Genomic DNA, 5,608 nt, shown 5'->3' with positions numbered 1-5,608 from the left:
GCGGTGTACGTACGTGTGGGTGGGTGCGTGTGTGCGTGTGTGCATACGTGTGCGGTGTGCGTACGTGTGGTGGGTGCGTGCGTGCGTGTGTGCATACGTGTGCGGTGTGCGTACATGTGCGTGTGTGCATACGTGTGCGGTGTACGTACGTGTGGGTGGGTGCGTGTGTGCGTGTGTGCATACGTGTGCGGTGTGCGTACGTGTGGTGGGTGCGTGCGTGCGTGTGTGCATACGTGTGCGGTGTGCGTACGTGTGGGTGGGTGCGTGTGTGCGTGTGTGCATACGTGTGGGTGGGTGCGTGTGTGCGTGTGTGCATACGTGTGCGGTGTACGCACGTGTGGGTGGGTGCGTGCGTGCGTGTGTGTATACGTGTGCGGTGTGCGTACGTGTGGGTGGGTGCGTGTGTGCGTATGTGCATACGTGTGCGGTGTGCGTACGTGTGGGTGGGTGGGTGCGTGTGCATGTGCATACGTGTGCGGTGTGCGTACGTGTGGGTGGGTGCCGTGCGTGTGTGCGTGTGTGCATGCGTGTGCGGTGTGGGTACGTGTGCGGTGTGCGTACGTGTGCGGTGTGCGTACGTGGGCGGTGTGCGTACAAGCGTACGTGTGGAGAGTGTGACAGTGTGCGTGCGTGCGTGCGTGCATGCGTGGGTGAGCTCACTCATGCATGCTCGCTAGCATGCAATCGAGGAGGGCAATTATGAGTCTAGAATGGGTGGTTTGCGATCAATTTATCGGGAGTTAAATAATATTTTTAATGTGTGAAAGATTTTAGGGTAAGTATTAAATAGATTAGGCTATATCGCTGATAAATACATTTAGTTTGTTCATAGTTAATCAGGATATAAAAAAAAAGACAGATGTGAGATGCGTATCAGCATACGTGCTGTGCTGTAATATTGTATTTTTAACGCTTTGAAATTGTTATTGTAGATAAGGAATAACTAGAAAATAAGTCATCATTTGACTAATTTAACGTAATTATTTATTCCATATCTAATAATAGTCCATAATCAGATATATTGTAATAACCGTATCTGCACAATGAGAGTTTTAGTCGTGAATAAACACTATACAATTGATGAAAACAAATGAAAAAATAACAGAATAACTTTAATTGAACAAACTTACACATCACGCAAGTTCTCCAAGAGCATATATGATCACTGGCACCAGTTTTCGCGCCATCTTAAATCGATTCAACATATAAACCCGATATTCAAACATCCTACCTAAAGGTCACCTCTGCCCCATGTGTAGGTTCGATATAATGTAAATAATAATAATGTGAGTGTGGTTGAACGTGATTTAATGCGAAACGCTTATATGAAACTGATTATTACGATAATTTTGCTGAGAAACACTCAATCTGAAAAAAATATAGCTGAATATAGTCTCACCTGACAGCGGAAATATCACTGATTACACTAACATTAAAAACACTAAGATTTTATGCAGTTATAGCATAGGAAATTGGATATGAACACATCGTAACAGCAATGCATTTTATCGTATCGCGGTAATGGCAGAATTGGTAAACTTGTAAATTGTCGGTGATTAATTGAAAACAAGTGCATTTGAGATAGACTGTACTATGTCTATGGCAGAGTAGAGATCAGTCTAGTGATATAATGACACGTTTACGATTACAACCCAACACCATTTAACACATATATCGCCATGCGTTTAGTTTGCATTTTACGTGCTGAACACACCCAACAACATCTGTTACCAACGCTACAACGACGTTTTAGAGTACAAATCCTCGTGTGTATTATTTCTAGTACCCTATAACGACTAACTTCATTTTATTTATGTGCGAACCCCAGCGCCATCTATGGGGATACTACTACTGCGGCGGAAACCTTCGTGGGGCAGGGCACGGTGCTAACAGACACTCTGGTGGCGGTGTTGTCGCTGGGGCAGTTGCATATTCCGACAGGGCAGTATGACGTGCGCACGCGTTGGCCGTCTACGCATGTGCAGGTCGGTAGGTTTTTCTGCAAGTAGACGATGAAAGTGAAGTCAGATTTTTTATTTATTCGAATAAATTAAAAATTAATTATATATATATATATATACATATTATGTTATATAATTAATATAATATAATATTAATAATGACATTTGTCGAGCGATTGGTGATGCTGCGTGCGTGTGCAACAAAAATTAAACGTTTGGTTGGCGGTGTGCGCTACATGTGCGTCTATCTATCTATCTATCTATCTATCTATCTATCTATCTATCTATCTATCTATCTATCTATTTATCTGTATATATATTTATTTATTTATTTATTTATTTATCTATCTATCTATATATCTGTCTGTCTGGCTGTCTTCTAGTAAACGTTTACTGTCTACGCGCTACTTACGTAGAGTGTCAGTAAGAGTACGCTAGCAAGAATCACATGGGTCTGCATGATGCCGGCGTGTCTTCTGTTTCTCTCGTCTCTCGTCCTATTCCTCCACAGAGCTTTTTCATACGTCTCGGCTACTTTTAAGGTTAATAAGCTGTGATCTGTTCCGGATCGAATCATAGCTTCGTAGTTGGCCGCACGACCGTGACGCTGTCTTGCACGCTGACGCGCACTGGATTACAGTAGAAGGCGGCGCTACCGGATGTCGGGGCTGTGAAGTCGGCCATGTTGACGCTGTCGGTTTCGGTTCGTCGACTGCGTGCCGTTGGGTCGTCGTGCCGCCACTTACGTTCGTGCGCTGATACTGACGTTGTTGTTGTTGTCAACATGTTTTGCTAGCATCTATGACAAATACGACATACGCATATACTCTCTCCTATGACGCTATTTGTCATAGGAAGATTCTTCTTATGATAAATATTGGCGAGTCAACTTCGTTTCGCATTACAGCTAAAATTCACTGCTTGTGTTCATAATAGCGCTCCTAAACTCATATGATGCGCACAACACATACAACAATATTTGTCATAGGAAGAATCTTTCTATGACAAATAGTGTCATAGGAGAGCGTATATGCGTATGTCGTATTTGTCATAGGAAGATTCTTCCTATGACAAATAGTGTCATAGGAGAGCGTATATGCGTATGTCGTATTTGTCATAGATGCTAGCAGAACAGGCTGTTGTTGTTGTTGTTGTCGTCCGCGGCGCCCGCGCGCAGGAAAATCGTGACCGCTTATATACGGTGGTGGTGATACTAATCGCTGAAATACTACTCCCGTTAGCACGAGCATGCGTGCGTGCATACCTGTGCGGTGTGCGTACATACCTGTGCGGTGGATGGGTGAGTGTGTGCGTGTGTGCTTACGTGTACGGTGTGCGTACGTGTGGGTGGATGCGTGCGTGCGTGTGTGCATACGTGTGCGGTGTACGTACGTGTGGGTGGACCGTAAGCTGTTTTGACACAGAAGTACGATTTTTATTTTTGAATATATTAGATTTATATTACTCTATACACCGTAAGCTGTTTTGACACACAAATTTTGCTAAAATTTAAGACAGAATTTGTTTGACTCTCCGAGAAAATACCTTGTGTTTCCGTTATGAAATACGTTACGTTTTGCATACATCGTGCGAGATAAATGATTCGCGTTGTTTCACACACGGAAGCTGGTATTTTGAGATATACGCGTGAATATAACCGTCACCGGGCATGGCTGTGGACGTTTTGCGCCACGTTTATTTTCATGATGACTCAACTTTTGGGGCTTCTTCACTCAATGTCCGCCTCCTGGTTTGCTGCCGCATCATCCTCGTCTGCTGCCGCTTCACCATCTCCGATAGGATCGCACGGTTCCCTTCTCCTGTTTGCCAGGGCGCACGTGCAGCCGTCCTTCACGGTGCACAGTTTATCTGGGAATATCCGCATGGTGCCGTCTGGTGAGTCGCAGCCGCACTGCGACACGCGTCTCGTGATCTGTAACAGTAGCAGCAGAGAGAGAGAGGTGAGAGAGGTGAGAGAGGTGTTAACCCTACCGATATGTACACTACCGTTGCTACCGAATACCTTGTTGGCGGGGGGTAATGATGATGCCTTTTGGGGGTTTTGTGGAGATTAGGTTTTGGGGGAGGGAGCGATATAGTTGTGGTGAAGTTAGATCCTGGAAGGGGTATCAGTATGGTTTTTTTTGGGGGGGGGCAGGTTTTTTCGTTCCTGGGGTTGGGGGTTGGTGTGAATAGGGGAGGGTTGGTTCTGTTCGTTCCTGGGAGCGGTATCGGTGTGGTTTGGGGAGAGAGAGAGAGAGAGAGTAGGTTTTGTTCGTTCCTGGGTGAGGGAGTCGCTATAATTAGGAGCAGAGAGTAGGTTTCATGCGTTCCTGGGGGAGGGGTTGGTGTGATCGCGGGAGAGATAGCAGGTTTTATTCGTCCCCTGATGAGAGGGAGCACCAACCGCGTTACCTCTTGGCAGACCTCCACGCCTCTCCTAGTTCTGCAGCGACAGGGCCTGTCCTCTGCGAACTCGTCTGCGTCGGAGCACGTAACCGTGCCGCTACGGCGCTCGCATCTCGCCTGCAGCCGCTCCAGCTTCGCATCCAGACACCGCTGTGCGTGCGACACGCCAACCTGCGGCGCGGACACATAATTAATACATAATTAATACGTAATTACTACATGTTAGTTCATATTAAGCACGCGGTAAACGTTGAACCGTTAGCTACGGCCGTTAAGCCGCGATGTTCAGTCGGCGCTCGTGCTTTTCCCGGAAACCATATGCATGCACTCACTAGCTTGCGTTTTGTGACAGAGGAGAGCCACCATCCATCTATCTATCTATCTATCTATCTATCTATCTATCTATCTATCTATCTATCTATCTGCGGAAACAGCAACAAACGTGTGTAGGCGGCGGCGCGACGGCTATACGTACGTTCCTACCTGTCTGCGCTGCTGTTTGCTCTACGTATTAAACGCCGTGTGTGTTACTTTGGCGATGCGTCGCGATGCGATAGCGGGTATACAGCACCGTGCATAAAACTACGTACGAATTTCCTTCCCATTTTTAGCTTACCTTGGACATGCGTCAAAGCTAGACTATTGCATAGGGGCTCGTCAGTCCTGTCGTACGTCGTGCGCGCCGTCCATCCTCGTCACATTTGGCTACGGTCACGATAACTCAGGAACGTTTGACCCACATGGTTTGAAATTGGGTAAGTTGTAGCTGCTATGCCTCATATATAAACGTCCTATTTTGGGAGCACGCAGTCCGACGCTACTTTTTTGGCACAATTTTGTTGCAAAATGGATAATTGGTTAATTAGTCAGTTCAGGTTCAAGCGCGATTTTGCTCATTTTGCGTAAGTGCCATGAAAAGGGCTAGGGGTTTGATATTTAAAAAAAAAAATTATGCAGAGTTAGGTAAGGGTTTCGCAATCTATATAGCATATCTATATATGACACAGCAATAACAACAGTCTGTGGTCAGCAGTGTGTGTCCACACTCCGTCTGGGTTCGTTTTACAAGATTCATTGACAATATCTTTAATCGCAAAATTCCTGCTATGAACAATTATTGCAGTTTTGTATAGCTATATTATTAATTCATTAGATTATGATATAATGATGTTTGCTAAGAAACATAGCAAAGCGGTATAGCGCCAATCGCACCGCTCACAAATTGTGATTCATTTCGT

At 45.5% G+C, this 5,608-nt stretch overlaps 1 long non-coding RNA gene across 1 annotated transcript in view; it reads right to left on the bottom strand.

Annotated features, from left to right (window-relative positions):
• Positions 1-3,370: 3,370 nt before the first annotated feature.
• Positions 3,371-5,608, bottom strand: part of LOC106807987 — a 3,378-nt gene continuing 1,140 nt past the window's right edge. The window contains exons 2-3 of the long non-coding RNA XR_001393735.1: positions 4,377-4,541; positions 3,371-3,894 (exon numbers count right to left, since the gene is read on the bottom strand). This is a non-coding gene — a long non-coding RNA (uncharacterized LOC106807987). The remainder of the gene's footprint in view (positions 3,895-4,376; positions 4,542-5,608) is intronic.

This window comes from Priapulus caudatus, unplaced genomic scaffold (assembly GCF_000485595.1).
Source record: "Priapulus caudatus unplaced genomic scaffold, Priapulus_caudatus-5.0.1 Scaffold246, whole genome shotgun sequence".
Classification (NCBI taxonomy): domain Eukaryota; kingdom Metazoa; phylum Priapulida; class Priapulimorpha; order Priapulimorphida; family Priapulidae; genus Priapulus; species Priapulus caudatus.
Note: the sequence above shows the minus strand (reverse complement) of the source record. Positions and strands in the feature narration are given on the sequence as shown.